General features: G+C 35.7%; 1 protein-coding gene across 2 annotated transcripts in view; it reads left to right on the forward strand.

Moving 5' to 3' along the window:
* Window positions 1–22,733, forward strand: part of Dok6 (docking protein 6) — a 367,856-nt gene that overhangs the window by 176,145 nt on the left and 168,978 nt on the right. The window lies entirely within an intron of this gene.

Below are 22,733 nucleotides of genomic sequence, written 5' to 3' on the forward strand. Positions count from 1 at the left end.
AACCTTCTGGCTTTCATTGTTTCCATTGAGAAGTCAGGTGTAATTCAGATAGGTTTGCTTTTATATGTTACTTGGCCTTTTTCCTTTGCAGCTTTTAATATTCTTTTTATTCTGTATGGTTAGTGTTTTGATTATTATGTGGCAAGAGGACTTTTTTAATACAATCTATTTGGTGTTCTGTAAGCTTCTTTTACCTTCATAAAAATAATCTTTAGGTTCAGAAAGTTTTCCTCTATGATTTTGTTGAGTATATTTTCTGTGCTTTTGCATTGCACTTCTCTTTCTTCTATCCCTATTATTCTCAAGTTTATTCTTTTAATGGTGTGGATATTTTGTGTTAAGCTTTTGTTAGGTTTAAAGTTTTCTTTGACCAATGAGTTTATTTCCTCTATTATACTTTCAGTGCTAGAGATTCTCTCTTCCATCTCTTGTATTCTGCTGTTTATGCCTGCATTTGTGGTTCCTGATCACTTTGTCATATTTTCCATGCCCAGAATTCCCTCAGTTTGTGTCTTATTTATTGTCTCTATTTCAGTTTGAAAGTCTCGAATTGTTTCTTTCATCTGTTTGATTGTTTTTTTGTTTGTTTGTTTTCTTTAAGGGGTTTGTTGATTTCTTCCATTTTTGGTTTGTCTTTTCCTCCATTTCTTTGAAGTAATTTTTTTCATTTCTCATTAAGGGCCTCTAGTGTTCTCCTAAAGTTATTTTTTAGGTCATTTTCTTCTGGTTCATTTATTTTTGGGTGTTCAAGTCTTGCTCTTGAGAACCACTAGTTTTTGTTGGTATTATGTGACCCTTTGTAGTGTTGTGTTCTTACCTTGCCTACCCATCTTTTACTCTGATTGGTGTAGTTGTAGCTGTGTCTCTGGTGATCAATCTTCTAGGTGCCAATGGATCCAAGGTTTAGATGGTTACTCCTCATGATGCAGTCAGGGCCACTGTTCCAGCCACCACGTGATTACTAACTGCTCCTGAATGTCATCAAACACTCCCAGGTGTTGCTCTGCAAATCCAGAGGTCATTCAGGCCTGCTCCCATGGAGGTTGCTTGCTTGGGATTTCTCCCACTGAGGTTGCTAGTTGGGCCTGCTTTTGTAAAAATTGCTGGCTTGTGCCTGATCTAGCAGAGGTCAATAGCTCAGGCCTGTTTCCACAGATGTCTCTGGCTTGAGTCTTCTCCCATGAGGTCCTTGTCTTGGGCCTGGTCCCACAGAGGTCTCTGGCTCAGACCTGCTTGCTTGGAGGTCCCTGAATCCCACCCCGTTCCTCAGAGGTTCCTGGCTTGGGCCTGCTCCCTCAGTGGTTGCTCCCTTGTACCTGCTCTTGTGGAGGTTGCTGCCTTGTATCTGCTCTGGCAGAGGTCACTGCCTTGGGTCTGATACAGGGTAGGTCAATAGCTCAGGCCTATTCTCACAGATGTCCCTGGTTTGGGTCTGATCCTGCAGAAGTTGCTGTCTCAGGCCTGCTCTGGCAGAGGTCACTGACTCTGTAGCTTTAAATAGACTTGGAAGAAAACATTTCTAAATTTTTAAAGTTAATTTTACTACATTAAATTCACACACCACTCAACCAAAGATAATTTTGGTCCATGTAACAGGAGCCTATTTTGGTGAGCTGGAAATTATTAATCATGACAAATATTAAGTGAAAAGGGCATGACAGTACTGCACATTACCTGTTCTGTAAGGTCTTTCTTCAAGGTCTCTCTTGCTTCTTTCAACTATCAGTATTGAGCTAAATTTCTGATCAGAGGCTACAATTATACATCTTGTTCTGTATCTCAGACTGCAGAACACATAAATTTACATGAATGAAACCTAGGTCAGTGAAGCTCAAATTTGGAATAAAGACGAGAGAGAGAGAGAGAGAGAGAGAGAGAGAGAGAGAGAGAGAGAGAAAGCCACATTGTAGGTGAAGTGAATTAATGCTGGATGAGTAGATATTGCATTTTGATGCTATGCTTATAGGATGATTAGATATAAGTATAGTCTTTAAAAAACTTATTAACATAAAGGTAGATCTCTTATCCTTACTTCTGGCCTGTTGAATTATTACAGAGACCTCAGAAGAGAATATTCTCCGAGCTTGCCTCTTTGGGCCTTCCCAACAATCCTGAATCATACTTTAATCAAGTTATCCTTTGGAGCAATTGTTCTGAACCTACTCAATGAAAATCTACCAGTTATTGTTATTTATGAGGTGAAAACAAATACTCAATACAATGATCTTTCATGGTCAGCAGAATTTGGGGAATACAATGTAAATACCTTCTATCTTGAAAATTTATCAGGAACAGTTACATATTAGAGGATTTAAAAAGAGGCTGAACAATATTTCAGTCAATCAAATCCTTGCCAAACTAGTGTGTGGATTTAACCTCTAGCTCCAGTTTGAAACACTTGGTGTGGTGATACACCCATGTAATCTGTATTCTTGGTAAGATCAAACAACAGGGTCCCTGAGGCTTGCTGATTAGCCAGTCTAGGTAAATCATTGAGATCCAAGTTCAGCGGGAGACCCTGTCTCAAACAATAATATAGAGATCAGCTGATGAAGACACCAAATATTGAACTCTGGTCTCCACATGCTTGAATATAAAAATGTAAATGCGACTTCATACATGGGAACACACATAAACTCACACACACAGCAGAAGACTACTTGAGAGTGTTGCCAAGGAAATATTTAAAATTCTAGGAATCAGACTTTTTTTTTTTTTTTTGGTAGAAAAAAATAAAGACCAAATCACATGGCTGATAGTTTAGACCATACAAGACTAAATTTCCTAATTTTTGCTTTTTCCCATAATTTATGAAAAAGAAACAATGTAATAGCTTAAGTAACGAAAAGAAACAAAAAACAGCACCCCCCCACACACACACACTTAACATAAAAAAAAAACAACAATGGCCACAAGTTTTCCAGGGAAGTTTATATCTGGAGAGTTCCCTGATAAAACGGGATCTTAAAATCTTGGTTATTGTTTTGTTTTGTCTGTTGACAAGGTCATTTTTTAAATTTAACAAAAGCTGTCATGGTACTCAGCATGTAACACCAACTGACCTGAAATTTGCATCAATTCTACTGTCTCAACTTCCTGAGTGCCAGGATTTCAAGTGTTAGCTACTCCACCTTGGAAAACTTGGAATCAATGAACACTTCTCCATCATTCTGAAACAAACCTTACAATAAGTATCTTTTAAGTACCTGCTGATCCTCTGGCTCCTAGAGAACCCTCTTTCCACCAATGAAAGATCTTCTTTGCTTTATCATAGATAAAGGGTTTACACTTGAGGAGGATACAGAGAACCTTTGGAGGGCAGGATGAGGCCAACACAAAGAAAGATTGCCCTAGGAAATCCAGATCTGGTTTGCCTTTGACAAGTGTGAAGTCTCCCCAGTTATCCTGCAATGTAACCTGAAATCCCTGTTATCTTGGCTTTGGTCTCCTTCCCATGCTTACTGAAATACAGTATCTATATGATGCCTCTCATTAGGAGGCTGTAGGATTCTAATAAAATGCCTGCTTCTGTCACTTGTTTCCTACCAGTAAAAGGCCTCTCCAAAGACAGAATTTGATATGTACATGTGATTTAGTCAATACAAGAAAGAGGAAAGAAAGGCAGAGAAAGGAGAGCAAGCGAGAGTAGAGAGAGAAGAAAGACACAAATGGTAGCATTTCTTTTAATTGGTAGAGAAAAATCTAATTTACTGCTTTATCCATTAAGTATCTATTCCTTTCATGTCCCTAACCAACAACAATAGAACCATACTTCCTAAGTCTCAAGTTATCTTCAGCTACAGCTGCAATGTGACCTCATTAATTGATGGTGCAAGTCAATTGTCTCTTTTCCCATAGACCTTTAATTTTAGGCACAATTTTTGCTTATTTCCATGTCTCGATCCTCTCTGCCTACTCACGGCCTGAGCAAATGTCAGATTAACCTACAGCATGGCTCCAATAAACAAATAAGAGCTTATGGTGTCTGTATCCTACCCAATAGAGCCTAACAGCTTTGGCTGGCCTTTGCGCTGTTGCTTGCCAGGCATGTCAGGCAATGTCTGACTGTTTCACCTCATCTTTTTATTCCTACCACCAATGGACAGAAAAAATTATAGTTTGCAAATATGGCAAAATATTACCTCAATCTGGTATCCTTACATATTTTCTTGTTAGTTTCCTTTATGTCTTTTAAATTGTATTCTACAAATGTTACCTTATAGAATAGTCTCAATAAGCTTTTGTAGGTGTTCCTGCTTTTGCATTAAGTGGCCTTTATCTAATTCTTACTCTATAAAAGATAAAATTTTGTAAGATGAACATTTATTGAAAGACAGATGCAGACTGCTACCCAGAGCCCTTAGTCTTTATACTGGTTTCATGGCTAATTGGAATCTCTGTCCAAATCTACAATATGATCTTAAGGAACAGAATCTTAGGTCATAATCACATGACTGGCAGCAAGCAAAATGTTTCTGCTGGCAGCAGAAGTATATGTACCTGTTTCCTTGAGGTCAGTGATGTTGATAGAAGTGATTGAGGCAAACTGTAGGGTCAAGAGAGACGGTGTGAGGAGATGAGATACTTTGTTCTCAGATGGTCTTTCTTTTATGGAGAATCACAATTCTTAAAATTAAGGAAGTGACAGACTATTTTTATTTGTTCCAAAAATCATACATTAAAAGAAATTTTCATTATTCTAGGGTTGTACAAATAAACAAAACTATTAGTAACCATATCTTTTGTTTGTGATTTTCACTAAATATTATAAGTGCTCTCTTATCAGCGGCTTCTTATTTTAAACAATGCCAACCTCCTCCAATAATATACCAGAACAGTTGTTTGATATAAAAATGTTTTTTTTCTTTTTTTCATAAAAAACCTAACTCAGACTCAATAATTAAATAGGAAGCATCAATCATGCTATTACAAACACAGACACATGTGGTGGGAAATGGGAGATAAGGACAGAGAAAGAGAGAGAGACATAAAAATGCACACATAGATACATAGCCACATACACAAATCTTACCTAATGATTAACTAAACTGATTGCAAGATGTATATTGGGAAAATTTGATTACATCTCTTTTTATATTTGAGTAACAGTTTATTTCACTTGCTCACATACATTAGATAATTAGTGGTATTGGGATGATTCTATAAAAAGATTATGAAGCAATCCTATGCTTTTTAATTCTTTAAGGCTGGAGCAGAACTCAGAGCTCTGTCTTTAAAGAAGTAAATGATTAAATCATGATAATAATTCTTAATTGCTTTTATAATAATTTATTTCCCAGATACAATTATTGTACTGGTGGGTTAGATTTAAGTTTCCACATCATGAAACTAATTGAGAAAGTCTACAGTGCATAGAGGCCCCAAAGTAAGTATTAGTTGTCAACTATCTTCCTGAAGATAATAACGTCTAATATTATTCTGCATTATATTATCAATTCCACTCATTTTGCACAGCAGCTACATTGCTGTACACAAGCTACAGCAAAGAAAAACATTAAAATATGCTACCAAATACTTCCTGAGTTATGAAATTATGACCTTGCTTCTCTCCAATTGTCAGAATTTAAACTATTGCAAATAAATTTGGTATGTTTTGCTTCTTTAAGGGCAGTTATTAACTATAGGAATTTTGTTTATTGTTTTCAGTGGTTCTCAACCTTCTCAATGCTGTGACCTTTAATACAGTTCCTCATGCTGTGGTGACCCCAATCATAAAATTATTTTATTGTTACTTTGCAGCTGCAATTTTGCTGTCATAAGTTTTAATGTAAATTCTCATATGCAGGATATCTGATATGCGACCCCTGTGAAAGGGTCATTCAACTCCCAAAGGGATCACAACACAAAGGTTGAGAACTATTGATTTATGTGTTTTGAAATAGTATAAAATTAAAAATTGGAAGGACTATAGATATAAAGACCATTGATACCTGAACTCAGCAGTTTCATTTTACAATATTGACGTTATTTTCTCTTCCCTTCCCGCTTTCTGTCTCTTTCGACTTACTCTACACCTTTACCAACCCCTTTCTAGTTTAGCTTTAAGAATGTATTTTAACTACATTTCTACTTTTCCTTTCCTCCCTTCAAATCCTCAAACATACCTCTCATCTTCAAATTTATGACCTCTTTATTCTTTGTTATTGCATGTACATATGTAATTGTATATACATATATAGTCCCAAGTATGAACTGCTTACTCCATGCAATGTTACTTGTATATATGTTTTCAGGACTGATCATTGGGCATTAGACAAGTAATTGATGTGTTCTTTCCTAGGAGAGGTATCTCTCCTGGTCCCTGCTTTACTCAGTTGCCTGTAGTTCTTTGTGTACGACAGTAACCTAGTGGGCTCCCCACATCTAATTTGTCATGTTTGCTGGTGTCCTTAGCTGTTTGCTGTGAGACTCTGTCTCATAATAGCATCAGAAGCTACATCATAAAGTCTTACCAACATGAACACCCAAATGTCAGCTGAACAGGAGGTTACCAAACTTTTGAAAGTGAGTTCCAAGCATCATGGTACTTATCGTGGGTACTTTAGTCTTCTCTTTTAAAGAGTTTAAGTACTGTAATACTATCATAATATTAAAAATGTTTAATACTAATGATACAGGACATGGAATATTTCTTCCTATCAAACCTAACCTAAAATATACACATATCTTTGTGTGCATGTTATAACACATATACTTTATACAATGTGTAAAAACGCAATATTAATGTTATTCTTTTAATGATTCTTTTGAAATAATCCTATTTCATATACAGTTATAAATAAAATAAACTCCACAGAAGACATTTTAGAAGATCATAGTATAATATCATTGCCAATAGGAGATTGGCATTGATCTAGTTTACTAAAATTGCATTCAAGTTTTGTGTTTTCCAACGCTGAGATTCCATCTTACACCTGTAAGAATGGTGAAGATCAAAAACGCTGATGACAGCTTATGCTGGAGAGGATGTGGGGTAAAGGGAACACTGCTCCATTAATGGTGGGAGTGCAAGCTGGGACAGCCTTTTTGGATGTCAGTTTAACAATTTCTCAGAAAAAGAAAACAACTTTCTCAAGACCCAGCAACACCACTTTTGGGTATAAACCCAAAGGATGCTCAATTGTACCAAAGGATAAGTGCTCAACCATGTTCATATCAGCATTATTTGTCATATCCAGAACCTGGAAACAACCTAAATGCCCCTCGACTGGCAAATAGATATGGAAAATGTGGGACATTTATGCAAGGAGTACTACACTGTAGAAAAAATGACATTTTGAAATTTGTGGGCAAATGGATGAATCTAGAAAAAATCATATTGAGTGAGGTAACACAGACCCAGAAAGAAAAATATTATATGTGCTCACTCATAAGTGGCTTTTAGACATAAAGCAAAGAAAAATCAGTATACAATTCACAATCCTCGAGAATCTATACAACGAAGAAGTCCCTAAGAGAGACATACATGGATCCAGTCTATATGGGAAGAAGAAAAAGACAAGATCTCCTGAGTAAATCAGGAGCATGGAGACAATAGGAGAGAGTAGAAGGGGAGGGGAACAGAGAAAATATATAGCTCAATAAAAAAATGAAAGATTTGTGTTTTCCTTTCATTCTGTATGTCTCTAAATGTATGTATATATGCATATGTGTCTGTATGTTTAATGTTATAAACTTTTTACAATCTATAGCTATTCCTATGCAAAACACATCTGGGCTTTGGGAGCTCAGTCCAGTGCTCCAATGTGGGTCTCTGTCTCTATCTCCATCCATTGCCGGATGAAGGTTCTATGGTGATATGCAAGATATTCATCAGTGTGTCTATGGAAGAAGGCCAGTTCAGGCACCCTCTCCTATGCTGCCCAAGGACCTAGTTGGAGAAATCCCCTTGGACACTTGGAAACCCCTCTAGAGCCAAGACTCTAGCCAACCCTAAAATGGCTCCCTTAGATATCTTCTTCCCTGCTCCCATATCCACCCTTCCTCCATCTCAATTATTCCATTCCCCCATGCTCTCCGCAATCCCCCTTCTCCCATCTCTCTCCCTATCTCCCTTTCCCCCCAACCCAACCCAACCTCCCTGCTCCCAACTTTTGCCTGGCGATCTTGTCTACTTCCAATATCCAGGAGGATAACTATATGTATTTCTTTGGGTTCACCTTCTTATTTAGCTTCTCTAGGATCACGAACTATAAGCTCAATGTCCTTTGTTTATGGCTAGAATTCACTTAAGAGTGAGTACATATCATATTCCTTTTTTTGGTTCTGGGCTACCTCACTCAGTAAAGTGTTTTCTACTTCCATCCATTTGCATGCAAAATTCAACTGAACATGCCCGATCTCATCTGCTTTCTTTTTAAAAACTATTCCTTTCATATGTCTCTCCGCATTGTATATTTGCATATATACTCATGTTCATACGTGTTTGGGCACATATGTGTCCATGTAGGTAATAGTCTGAGGTTGCTGCATGAAATCTCCCATTGTTCAAACCCAGGAATCTCAGATAAGGGTAGTCTCCTCCAGGAATCCCCTGTGTCTACCTTCCAAGTCTACAATTACAGGTTGGCCATCTTGCTCATCTGGCATTTTCTTGGGTTCTTGAATCCTATTATCTGAGGCTTTTGTTCTGGCTAATCTACTGTTTTAAACTTAGTATCTTCCTGCATTATAGGGAATCTTTATTCCCTATAATAAATTCCCGATAATTCCCACGTTCAATATTTTTTTTTCAAAATTGGATCTATCTACTTAAGATTATGAAAATATTCAGGTTTTACATGTTTTTTCTTTTCTTCACCAACACTTGATGATAGATAATAAATGCAGAGATTCAAATATGATAGGTAAGCACTCTATCCCTGAGCTATATCTACTATATCTCCAATTTTTCTGTACTTCTTTCTCAAACTTGTCCACATTTTTCCCTAAGGATTTATATTTTCATTCTCCTCACCCTTACAGTCAAATTCTTGGCTCTTCCAAAGACAATCAAAACTTTCCCATCCTTGCAACCACTCACCATGAGTCATCAGTCACTCACGTTCTGTTTGCTAAACCTCTTCTCACAGAACAGACCAGCAAGCTATCTTTATGACTACTATACTAATACTTTAAGTTGTTTTATTATTCAGTCAGCATTTAAGAGAAAATTAAAAAGAAATCTTGAAAAGGAAATTGATTTGTTAGCAAGAAGCACAAAGGGACACTGGCCTTTGGTCTAAGACAGTGCCCTTGTGAATCGTTTAGCTATGACCTTGCTTGTTAACTCTTAGGACTATAATGACTTTCACAAGCACCAATCCTCTAGACTTGTCTTACACATATTGAGCAAAATAAAGTGCTTTTCTCTTAGTATGGGGGATTGTCTTTTGAGTAATCCTGCTTTTAAGCCAATTCATTAAAAAAGAAAGTTGTTGTTTGCCTAAAACAAACCTAGATCTATAAAAGAACTTATTTGATGAAAACCAGAACAGTTTTCAGACATTTTTCATACTTTCAAAAATTCTTGATTTAAAAAACCTAAGCAAGCATTATTATACATTTGAAATATTGGTATTTTTAATGAAATAAATGTTAATGTATTTTCACTGGGATAATAGAGCAGATAAATGAAGTAGAATAGATTATGTGGTAGCCAACTTTATTAAGAGCATCAATTTATACCCTGTGGGTTACGAAGAGTCGTATGATTAGAATATACAATCACAGAACAGAACAAGCCATGTACATGGCAGACAAACCCCTTGCACATGGCAGACAAGGTACACAGGATGGAAAAGTCCTTGCACATGGTAAATAAGCTTCACATGACAAAAACATGTTTTTTTCCGTACAGGCATATAAACAGATAACAATAGCCAGCTGTAACAGATAATCTTAATGACGCTCACTCCTATCCACTACACCTTGGAAGGCATGAAAAGGTATTCCAAGAACCATTCCTCCTTTTTTTTTTGGAAGAAAAATTGGAGGTCACGAGACTATTGTGTTGTTTTCTTGGAATTTTCTCACAAGCAGTCGGAATTCTCCTCGCATAGATAACACACAGTGAGGGAAACATTTCTGGTACTGAAAGAGGAAAGATTAACATTGGAGTACAGAGTAACAGAAGTTTGCAAAGAATATAAAATAGCTATGTTTAAAATAAATATAAGAAGTTATAAGCATCATGTTAGAATAACAAAGTATAACAAAAAAAACAATGATACAAGCAAATAAACCAGGATAACTTTAACATATCTTTAAAAAACATTAAAATAGAATTAAAAACAAGCTGGACAATTAACAGTTCGAAGGTTAATCTGAACAAACCATCATAAAACAGCATAAAATATACAGACCTTCTTCAAAAAATTAAAAAATATCGTTAATATCAAGATACAAAAGAATGTTATTGTCCCACATACATCATAGATTAGATATACGATACTGAATTTGTCTTGTAAGGAATAACAGTAAGTAGGGCACAGACAAAGTAATTTACTACGATAATAAAAACTATTTTACAAATAGCGAAGAAGAACTGAAGCTTTCCAGAGTTGCATGGGTCCAACAAGCAGACATCTACCACCATGGAAACATACTATGGCAAACGACTTATTAAATATAACACAAGAAAACTTGAAAACAATACCAGAGAAAGTATCAGTATAGTCTTAGGAATAATGGTGAAAAGATGTCCTAGAAAGTTACTTTAATAAATCTTACAAAACAACAACCAAGATAAATTAATATTTGAGTATTTGAGAGTGATTATAGCAATAAAGGCATTTTCAGGAATGTAAACACATATAAGTTATCTATTTTATTTTCTTGAGAATTTCCTACATGCTACATGCAAACTACATTACCATCATTTCCACTCTTCTCTTTCTCCACCAACTTTTTCATGTTTACTGAATTCCTTCTTAGATTCATGAAACTTTCTATAATAAGTAGTAAATAATAATGTAAAAAGAGTCTACTTAGCTGGGCGGTGGTGACTCATATCTTTAATCTTAACACTCGGGAGGCAGAGGCAGATGAGAGCAATGCAACTGCCAACCACATTCAGAGGGACTAGTTTGGTCCTATGCTTGTTCCTTTCCAATCCACCTGGAGTTGGTGAGCTCCCATTAGCTCAGGTAAGCTGTTTCAGTGGGTGGACCCGTCATAATCTTGACCTCTTTGCTCATATTCTCACTCCTCCCACTCTTCAATGTAAAACAATTCTTGCTCATTTCCTCCAAGTCAAAGGTCTGAATGTGGTATCTTCACCAATACAATACAACCTTCACATCCTGGGAGGAAACCAAGACCAAAGACAATAGCCTATATTATTTGGGAGATCTCTTGGGTGCCCCTGACCAACAATTCTAGTAGAAGTTTTCCATACCTGGCACTGGGATTTTTCTAGATAGTTTATGGTTCTTGACAGGGGGATCTATGTTATCTCAAGTCACTAAGCCTTTTAATATATACATATATAGTAAATACCATTTAATATGCATACTAATATAATAATGTGTATTTTAATTAAACATAAAATATTTCCCTATTTCTTAAATTTCTTTTGTATTTACCCTCCCTCTACCTCTCTGGATAAAGTACCCATATTATCCACATTTTTTTCTTCATGTCATCTTTGTTCTATTATATTCCTTTCTAGAAGTTCTCCTACCCCATAGTCCCCTTTAACTTTCCTGTTTTCTGTATACTACAGATTATATAGTTAAAAATAGAATTTTGGAGATATCATACACAAAAAAGAGAGATCATTTATTATCTATCTTTATGGGCTGGGTTACCTCATCAGGATAATAGAAAGAAGAACCAAATCTGTTCTTTAGGAATAAAAAACTGAGAACAGAAAGCAGGTGGTGTATGCTACAAAGATGAGGCAAAAGAGCAAAGTGATTGAGTACAGCTAATGACACAGGTGTGGCTTGAAACAACCCCTCTGTGTCTCAGTTTCTTTTGAATCTTTTGAATAAAAATATAAAACCCTTAATTTTATGTGGAGGAATAAGCAACTTAATATTTACAAATCATCGGTATAACATTAGTTAAATATTGTCTCAGAATAAGTAAACACGCTGTTAAATTTTAAGTAACATCAATATAAACTGCTAAGACCAATATTTAAGTCTTTCAACTAGGTTTTCAGAGTAGGGAATGTGACCATAGAGCTATAGTGTTTCCTTAGCCTATATGAAGCCTTGTGCTAGCATCAGTATTTCTACCCAAATTAGTTAATTAAATATAAAGCAGATTTAGTATATGTGTAAATATTAAATTGATAGTTAAAACACAATATGAACATGAGAAGAAATTTTAAGTATATACATTGTGTTTATTCTTTATGTGGGAGATGGAATATAAAGAAAATGAGGAATGAGAGTTGTCTTTGCTCTAGCAGCATCATACTTGGGAAGTTAACAGTGCAAATTCCCAAGATCAATATAATACTTCCAAATTAGAAATTCAAAATCCACTGTAACCAGTGCTCACATGATTTTACTATAAACCAAAATATATTAACTATAATTGTAGAGTAAACAGAAAGTGGGAAAAATACAAAATGGAAAGTTGAACACAGCACCCGAACACCATACCAAGGTTTCATTTCTTTTTATTTTTGTCTTGGCCATGATATTGAGACAAAGACTGCACCCTTGAAATTGGACCCAGATGAGAAACCCTGGAAGAGAACTGAAGCTGGCCCACAACTAGCTAGGTGAGGAGAAAGGAGTAAGCACCTTTTTTTTTTTTAAATAGAAATCCTAAAATTACCTATGAGTTCATGACTCATAAGGGTTCCAGGAATGAGTTTCCTCTTACCGAGCAGAACATAAATCCAGTCAGAAAGTGGTTTATTACTTCTATGATGTTCATGGCATTATTGTGCCAGTGAACATGTCATTGCCGGAGTAGTCATTATTTTAGTTCACAGGGTTAATACCTCAGTAAGACTGATGACTAAAATTCTCTTCTGGTAGCATTCATGACACTTTCCATGGATATGAAAGTAGTCAATAGAGGTGAAGGTTCCAGGTTAGTACCAGCTTGATTTGTCCTTGTTCTATGATTCAAGTGTGTAGTGGTTTCAGAAATAGGGTCATAATATCATCCTGGAAAGTAACCAAGAACAATGGTAACACCTGGTCATGTCTGTAGACCATATTAAACCAAGTCCTTTTGGACTTATCACTATAGTCATAGATTAATGAATCTCTAAACCGTCATCAGAGACTCTTCAGTTCTTGGTAGATGAAGATTAATGCAGAGACCCAGAACTGGTCATAAAAGAGACTGAAGAGATCTCATCTCTAAATGGAGCATATATTTGCCTTATCCCTCCTTCCATTTTTAGAGATACTATGGAAGGCTGAAAGAATATGAAAGACATACACAATAAAGCTGTGTCTTACAGACATGCCAGGACAATGAAATGTACTGACTAACATTGGTTTTGACAGAGTACACAAAAGTGAGACCAAATCCTAGCATGGAAAAGGCTGAGCACAGAGTCCCACTTCCAGCCAAGAAACTATTGGCAAATGATAGCTTCTGGGAGAAAGAGATTCACCTACTCTGTAGCCCCCATGTTCCCAAGGGAGGTCACACATTCAAGAATATTCTGGCAACATAAATTGGTCTTGTTGAAAAAAATAAAAGAAAACAAAACAACAAACAAAAGAAGATTGGAAAGTTATATAGGTAAGGAATGTTGCAACGTCTCTTGAAGAGCCAGGGGAACAGATGTAAACTATGGTCTAGACTTGTATGTAATTCTCAAAAAATTAATAAGAATATTTTAAACACTGAAGAAATCCTTATATTCTGCCATCTGTTCTTACCACAGCACAATCTAAGTAAAATGAAAAATATAAGGAAAACCTATGCAAATAAAAATGACATAATTTGAGGTTTTTTGAATTATTAGAAGTAAAGTAAAAAAACAAAGTCAAGAAAAAACAACACAACAAAAATTTTAGTCACTTATTTAGTGACACTGTTGCTATGACTACTGCAAACAGTTTAGGAAAGGAAGAATTTATTTCAGCTATAATTTAAGAATATTCACAGTTCATCACAGCCGGGAAAGGGGAAGACATGACAGCAAGAACATGACAAACCAAGTCACATTGCATTCACATTTTTTCAGTGGAGAAAGATCAATGTTGAGTCTCACATAAAATGTTTTCTCCTTTTTATTCATTCTAAAATCCTCTGCCCATATATTAGTGATAAACACTCTTATTTTAGGTCCTGTTCCTAAGTCATTCAGTTTTAGGGTAGGTCTCCCAAGCTTAATTAACTCAGTCTAGAATGTTTGTCAACAGACATCCCCAGATATTGTCTCCTAAGTGATTCTAGACCATGTCCAGGTGACAACCATTTTTTGTTTGTTTGTTTTTTGTTTTTTTGTTTTTGTTTTGCTTATTCAAGTATCTGAAAACACTCTTTCCACTTACTCCCCTCCTCCCAATACCCTCCCGCTCCCTCCACTCCCTCTCCTCCTCCCTCACCATTCCCAAGAGCAGTCAGGATTTCCTGTCCTGTGGGAAATCCAAGTTCCTTCCCCCTCCCTCCAGGTCCAGGAAGGTGAGCATCCAAACAGGCCAGGATCCCAAAAAACCAGTCCATGCAGACGAAACAAGACCCAGTGCCATTGTCAATGGCTTCTCAGTCTTCATTTGGACCTCGGGGGCTCAGTCAGCCCCCATGTCAGATACATTCAGAGAATCTGGTTTGATCAAATGCTCGTTCAACCATTTTTCACTATCATACTCATATAAAAAAATAATATCAAGACAAATCCCTATGTTGAGCATTTAATGTAGGAAAAATTGATCAAGTTCATGAAAGAAATGGTAAATCTATCAGCATAATGAGAGATTTTGACCTAACTTTCTTATAATTATGGACTAGTTTCAGAATTCTACTCTGCCTAAAATATAAAGTAGTGAGGAGTCTTAATAAAATATTAATTGCATAAGGTGAGGCAGGATTGCTAGGTGTGATATTTAGAATCCTCAGATGTTACATCTATGTTTTTATACTTAATGGAAATTCCTGAGTCTCCATTGGATCAAATTTAAAGTCACAAACCAAAGAGTGCTTATTTCATCAGAATATCTGGATGTCTCCATGGATTAAAACATTGGGATACCAGTTTTAGAAAGATGGTTGAAATTATGAAAATAATATTGTTTTAATATTTAGAATAATGGCTGATGGAACCCTAAAAGCTCTCTTTAATCCAGATCAACATGGAAAAGACCCTGTAGCCAAGGACATTTTTTTTGCTAATTACCCTTACTGGAAGCAAGGGGCCCCTCTGATTTCATGGCAATGTTACTTGAGTCTTCTCATGACATTTTTCATATTTCTCCATTTCTTTCATAAGCAGAAAAATATTTTCAATCATCTCCTTCCAATATCTCAGAATAAAGCACAATATAATAACGATGTAATATAAGACTCAGTATGCTTTGTTATTGTATAAATAAACTTGCTTTCCAATAAGAAAATGTTAATTGTCCATTGCTTTTTGGTAATAGTTCATCCCTTCCAGTGTCTCTCTGACTGAAACTAAAGTAGGTTATAAAAACGAGGCTGCTGAAAAAGTGATAATTACCAATATCCCATTAAAAGCAATGGTGGAGAAAACTGTCCCTAGAGCAACATCATTTTTGTCTAGGTTTCCTAAGGATGGTATTTTCTCCATCACAAATATTTGAAAATATGTTAAAATCAAATTGACAACAGTTTGAACACTTTCTTTATCCCTATAATCAAAAAACTGAACCATGTGTGCATATATGAATCCATATGGAAACTGTAGCCATCAATGAATACCCAGATTTGAGTTTCATGTGCCCTTTGACACTTCCCTTTTTAATATCTTTGATGGGTGGATGTATTATTTCTCCCTGACCTTTTCAAAAGTAACAAGCTGCATCAGAAATTTATTATTATGGGAGATTATTTTTAAATTCATAACTACCCACATTCACTAGCTACCTTCCAAACGACTTGCTGTCCAAGCGTATGAAGAACAGTGTGCCTGAAAGAAAGGGACAAGAGCAACATGAAAACTAGCACTCATGTGATTTTATTCCAGAAAAATAGGAACACATGGTATTAGTCTATGGGTTTTAGCATAATAGATTTGTTTGTTTGTTTTCATTTGTTTTGTTTTTAAAGACAGAGTTTCTCTATGTAACAGACCTGGTTGTCCTGGAACTAGCTCTTGTAGACCAGGCTGGCCTCAAACTCACAAAGATCCACCTGCCTCTGCCTCCCAAATACTGGGATTAAAGGTGTGTGCCACCATCACCTGGCTCATAATAGATACTTTATATTTTAATTTAGGCGTTAATCACTGTGGGAGGATGAAACATTGCTCACAGTGACCAACTGTATATTTGATTAAGCAGCCATAAATAAAGTCAAGAACACGACAGACACAAACTGGTCTTTAAGTGCAGTGACAAGAATAGAGCTCCAGGATACTAAGAATGTAAACATACCATTGTCTTAGAGACAAAATACATTCAGGAATATCAGAAAATATATAAAATGACTTTCACCTCAGTTTTCCTGTGGTTATTTGTGAGGACACTGTTGTCAATGCATTTGGTAAATGATAGATATTCAATTTTACTAGGACAATCAGAAATCTTATTTCATAATGTTTCACAATAATCAGGGAATTATAAAATGATTCAATATAATGTTTTAAAGATATACTTTTTGTATTTCTATAGAAATACTTCTGACTACTATGTACCATTTTAAGATATCATTGAACATGTTCCAAAGATAGTGGGCTGTGAATCAGAAAAAAATAAGTCACTTGATGACGTGGTCCCAACTTCCTATTTGATAATTCTTTCCTGTAATGTTTTAACATCATAACATCATACTCCCACCCTAAAAATTACATTCAGTTACACACACACACACACACACACACACACACATACAAACACACATTTGTGCATTTTCATATGCAGGCATGCACACAAAGAGGCACACACACTCATGTACATACACACTTAGGTGCATGCAATATGATTTCACACTACTTAAAGGTGTTCATTTCTCTTCCTTTTGTGTTCTTTGAATAGTTATGAGCTTTTTTGTCATTTGCTAACCTCCTTATCAAAGCACTATGCAATGTATTCATGCCAGGCAGAGGAATGTCATATTTGATTATTCTGTCAGTTGCTGATATTTGTCATTTGTTACTGTGGAAAACAAGTAGGTACATTTTAGTTAGCTGTCTGGAAGTCAAACTTACCTTTCACAATTCAGAAAATCAGAAAAATAACAGACTGAAGTTTCCAATTTAAAAAAAACAAATGCTATTCAAGTTTCTTTAAACCAAAAATAATTTGGTTTATCTCAATAAACAACTAGATACACTTAAGTAGTAACTCATTGTGTTGGCTTTCCATTGTTGACCTTTCTTAGAGATTTCACTGTCATATCTATATAGATTATAAAAAATGACCAGTAGTTTATCACATTCAAAATCAAATACAATTTATGTAATATTTTCCTTATGAAATAAATATCCCTAATAAAGTTAAAGAAAGAATATAAATAATGAAATTAAGAAAAATAATTTTGAGTGGGTGAAGGTTAGCACCCTAGAGGCAAAGAAAGACAGTTGATTTTTTTTCTTTTCTATTCCAATATCCTTCTTATCTAGATAGCCAAGTTTACAGGGCCCACATTGAACTCAACATTGGACCTGAAAGCATTCAACAAAAGACTCTACCCATTTTATTTTCATGTACTCCTACAAATTGTTTTAAATATACAAGAAATAACCGATAGTCACTTCTACTTATATGTTCAGCATTTACTGATCATTTTTCATGCTTGTGTGCTGCACTGTGCTTTCAAGGTACTAAAACAACTGATTTTCCTAAAAGCCTATACCTTAAACTATCGTGGTTGACAAAGGCAAAAAATATGTCAATGGCATTTGGGCTTCAATAAAACTCAGTGAGAAATGCAGAGTGACAATGCCACATCCAAATTGGTCAGGGAAGATGAATGAAGGCTGTATTTGAGACAAATTTTAAAGGACAATAAAGTGTGAATCAAATTTATAGAAAAAAATAGGGAGGCATTCTATAGGGAGAAAATAAAGATACCTCCTCTTCAGAAACAAAGCTATTTATTTCCCCATCTCTAAGCAGCTCAGTTCTTCAAATCTGACACTGAAGTGAAGTGTTATTTTGTCTATGCTAAACAGAGATGCAGTCATTTCATGTCTGCTGGAGTAATGCCAAGGTTTTAAGTGTGAGGGAAAAGCAGAAGTTCATGAACTATAAATGAGGCCAGTTTAGTAAAAACTGTTTTTGCAAGAATGGAAGCCTTAACAAATGTATGTTGATATATTTATGTATGTATATATCACTTGAAAATGAGGAAAAGTTCTATATTCTCATAGAAATAGTTTTTGGAGAAATATTTTGCTTCAGTTTATAGCAAACCAGCTATTTAATACTTCAATAAATATGAAGATAACATTGATCACTCAATCATAGAAAACTCTGGAAAGAAGATGCAATAAAAATTGTGGAATATGGAGGAGATAAGAGAGGTATTCTACCTGTAGTTTCCTGAAACTTTTACTACAAGATAAACAGTGAGGGAAAGATACAGTGATTTAGGATTGCCACAAAACTGGTCTTGCCTGAGTCATATGAGAAAGGAGCATATGACCAATGTCATACATTTTAATTCTGTAATGGGAGTTTAATCTAGTGGAGATATTTCTATACATTTGATAAAAATTCTTTTCTTTTTCAAGTATATCTCACTTTGGATCATTTAACTTTAATGTCATTGTCTTCAGCCCAGATTTAATGAACGCAATAAAGCTTGAATGTAATATTTTACTCAGAAGGTCTTTCTTAGGATATTCTATGTAGAGGCCATTTTCCGTATTAAAAGGGAAACACTCTCACTGCCTTGGGCTCTTCAAGTGAAATGGAAGACACATTTACAAACTTCATATTGGCCTACAATTTTTGTTTGCCCACCTCTTCTCTCCACAAACAAACCCGTTACTCACATATTTCGCCTTTGTCCATTTTTTTCACTATAACCAGGTTTTAAAATCTCCAACTTTCTTAATTTAATCTTAGACCCAATGAAATATTTGAGTTTCTACGACAGAGTTCAGAGTTGAAGCCCAGCCACAAGCTAATGGGTTAAAGGTGCTTAATGAAAAAACATCCCTTTCATGACGTGAAAGGCATGGAAAACTTTACAGAACATTTATTGTCTCTTCACCCACAAAGGAATTTAACTATTTGCACATTTGGTGTAGACTAAGAAGTCTAATGTGTAAAACAAGTGACAAAAGGCAATAGGTCTATAAAACTTTTATCTGTAGTAAGTCTCAGCTTATTAAGAAAGAAAAACAATGACCACACACACACACACACACACACACACACACACACACACAGTAGCACAGAGTATAGTCCAGTCGTAAAGTACTTTTCTAGTTTGCAAGAGGTCATAGGTTCTTATGAAAGAGTTTACAGAAAAATACTAATTCAGTATTTTATTGCATTAAACTAATATACAAGATATTTAAACATGCAGAGCTTACATAAGAAAGAACAAGTAAAAAAAGCATAGCTGCATTATTTGAAAAAGGAGAGTTAGTACTGGCTAGGGGATGGGGCACTACTTATGTCTCTAAAGTAACCATGTACAATTTATCCAAGTTCTGAGAAATAACCTCCCATTCAGGCTTATGCAGAAATACCTTTTAAACTCAGTGAGTCATACATGTTCAAAAGATTAAAAAGTAGACGGGCACTTGCTGGGAAGAAGAGGATTTAGCCTCATAGTGATGGTGGGTTTCCACAGTCCCAGGCCAGAAGCTCAATTCTGGAGAGAGGGAAATACCAATAAATCATATCCAGCATCTCACTCCCAGAAAGCAAAGGAAAACAACAATGTTGAAGGTGGAAAAAATTTAATACTCAACAGAATCATATGAGACAACAGTACAATAATCTTTATCTCCATTTGGGGGCAACTGGTGTAAATATTGGATTAAACAGGGGAAGGACTGAAACAGAAGTATGCGTAAGAACTAGTTTGTTCAGACTTTGGTCTAGTTGAGGAGACTTTCTTATTATGAGGGGACTCTGAGAACCATTATTTGCTTGTTCCATCCTGAAATGGTTGCTCTTCAGAGTACTGCTGTATTCTTGTGATGTGGCATTGGTTCCCGTTATGGGGCAGCTGTTCTCATGACTGGGAAGTTGTTCCCATTTATGGAAAGTTTCCCTAATTAGAAAGAGCAATTTCATAAAGAAGTTTCCTGCTTACAAACTTTCTTGTTCCTAGAATCCAAAGTGACTGCAGGTTTCATGTAATGACTTGAGGATTTTCAGTGTATTCCAGAGTTCAGGGAAAAAATGCTGTAAATACGTCTAGAATTTTTGAAACTTTAGTTACTACATGGTATCTTCAGCCTTGAAGGAAGGACATTATCAGTTTCTAATAAATATTCCTTAAATGACTAACATACCCACATGCAGAAATCTGATTATAATAAGACAAATACAAAATAATTTTATAAATGCTAAAATATCTCAACAGCACCAGAGGTAGTTATAATGCTTCCCCTAATTATAATATCAGGGACACTGTTTTGATTATGTGATAAAATACAGGATCTTTCTGTTTTATGTTTCAGTGAATGTTGTGATCTACATAAAACTAAAAAGAAGCAACAAATCTCTCTTGACAACATGTTAATCAAGCCTATTTGATGTTAAGGCAGTGTGACCAAACTCCAAAGGGAAGCATGATTTGACCTTACTAGAATTGGCCTAATGGTAGAAAAGAACTTGGTATTAAAATCCCTGAAGTCAAGAAAACCTGTCACAGACAACTTTTTATGGGGAGTTTAAAATGTCAAAGCAAAGGTTGTAGTGTCATCCACGAAGAACAAGAGGTTTGATGGAAATCTATATTACATAGTTTCAGTACAGATTTATGCAGCATGGAAAAGTCAGAAACTTCTCTGGGCAGGTGCCAAGGCAAAAGTTTGGATCCAATTTCCTGTTGTGATATTGGTGATTGCCCCCTGAATATTAAACTTTATATTTATTTTAAAAAATCTGCAAAGTAGCTTGGCTACTTGGTTCCTATTCTGTCATTGACCCATCATCCACAGTGACATCATATTAGAACCTTGGTAACGCATGTAAACAAAACCCTAGAGCTTTCATATTGTGGGATTTTAGTTATATGGGAGAAACTCTGGTATTTCTAGCAAAGAAAAGGAGTATGTTTTGAATACAATGAAATGGAGACATAATCCGAACAAGAATGTGTTGTTGAATTTTCTGTTACGGAATGACAAAATGTTGCTGTTTGCTTGTGTGTGTGTGTGTGTGTGTGTGTGTGTACTCTTTGACTTATATTTGTTTGTTTGTTTTACTCTTTGGCTTTTTGGGAGACCTGGGACCCAGCTCCCAAATAAATTACACAGAGAGAGACTTACACTTTCTTATAAATGTCCGTCCTGAGTTAGGCTTGTTTCTAGCCAGTTTTTCTTAAAATTTTCTATCTTTTGCCTCTGCTTTTACCTTTCTCTATTTCTGTTTTCTTGCTTTCACTCTTACTCCATGACTGGCTGGCTGGTTGGGTGGCTGGTCACTGCCATTCTCCTTTCCTTGTTCATCTTGCTCCTTTTTCTTTTCCCAGAGTTTTCCTCCTATTTATACTCTATACTTCCAGCCCCATGTATCCTTTCTGCTACTTCACTATTGGCTGTTCATCTCTGTATTAGACCATCAGGTGTTTTAGATTGGCAATGAATCATAGCTTCACAGAGTTAAACAAATGCAGCATAAAAAAGCAACACACCTTTAAGTAATTTTCTACAAGAATAATGAGTGATTAATTAATTGGAAAGTTACTCTGTAGATGTGTATTGGCCACTTTTGTCATTACTGTGATAGCAAGCCTTACTGAAATGGAAGACTGATTTATCTTGGCTTATGGTTCAGAAGAAATCAGTATTAGTAAATCCATCCAACTGTGAGGTTACAAGACTGATCTTGCTCCTTGGTAGGTGTTATAAGATGTCAAGTATTAGATGTCTCTGACACGCTGGAAGCAAGACCACCTAAAAGTCACAAGCCCTACCTCGAGGCAATCTACCTCCATTAGCAGAATCACATTCTAAAGCAATGGTTCTCAAATTCCCTAATGCTATGACCACTTAAAGGAGTTCTTTATCTTGTGATAACCTCCAACTATAAAATTATTTTCATTGTCATTGCTTATCTATAGTAACTGCTATAAATCATAATTTAAATATCTGTTATGCAAATGGTCTTAGATGTGAAAGGTCATAGGACCTCCGAAAGGGTTGTGACCCACAGACTGAGGATTATTGTTTTAACTATTGTACAACCTCCCCAAACATGTCACCACCAAGGGACTAAATATTCAGACATAGAAACCTGTAGGACTCACATTACATAGAAATCAAGGCACAATCATGGCACCTCCCTCCTCTTTATAGTAAAGGAATCCTAATACATACATTAATCCCATTCTAGGACAAATTCACAATTCATTGCAATTCTCAATGAGTTAGGGATCTGACCTCCAGGGTACGTACTTCTGAAGCAGAATGAGGAAAAAATTCACATGCTTAATAT

Source organism: Myodes glareolus, chromosome 13 (assembly GCF_982192425.1).
Source record: "Myodes glareolus chromosome 13, mMyoGla1.1, whole genome shotgun sequence".
Lineage (NCBI taxonomy): Eukaryota > Metazoa > Chordata > Mammalia > Rodentia > Cricetidae > Myodes > Myodes glareolus.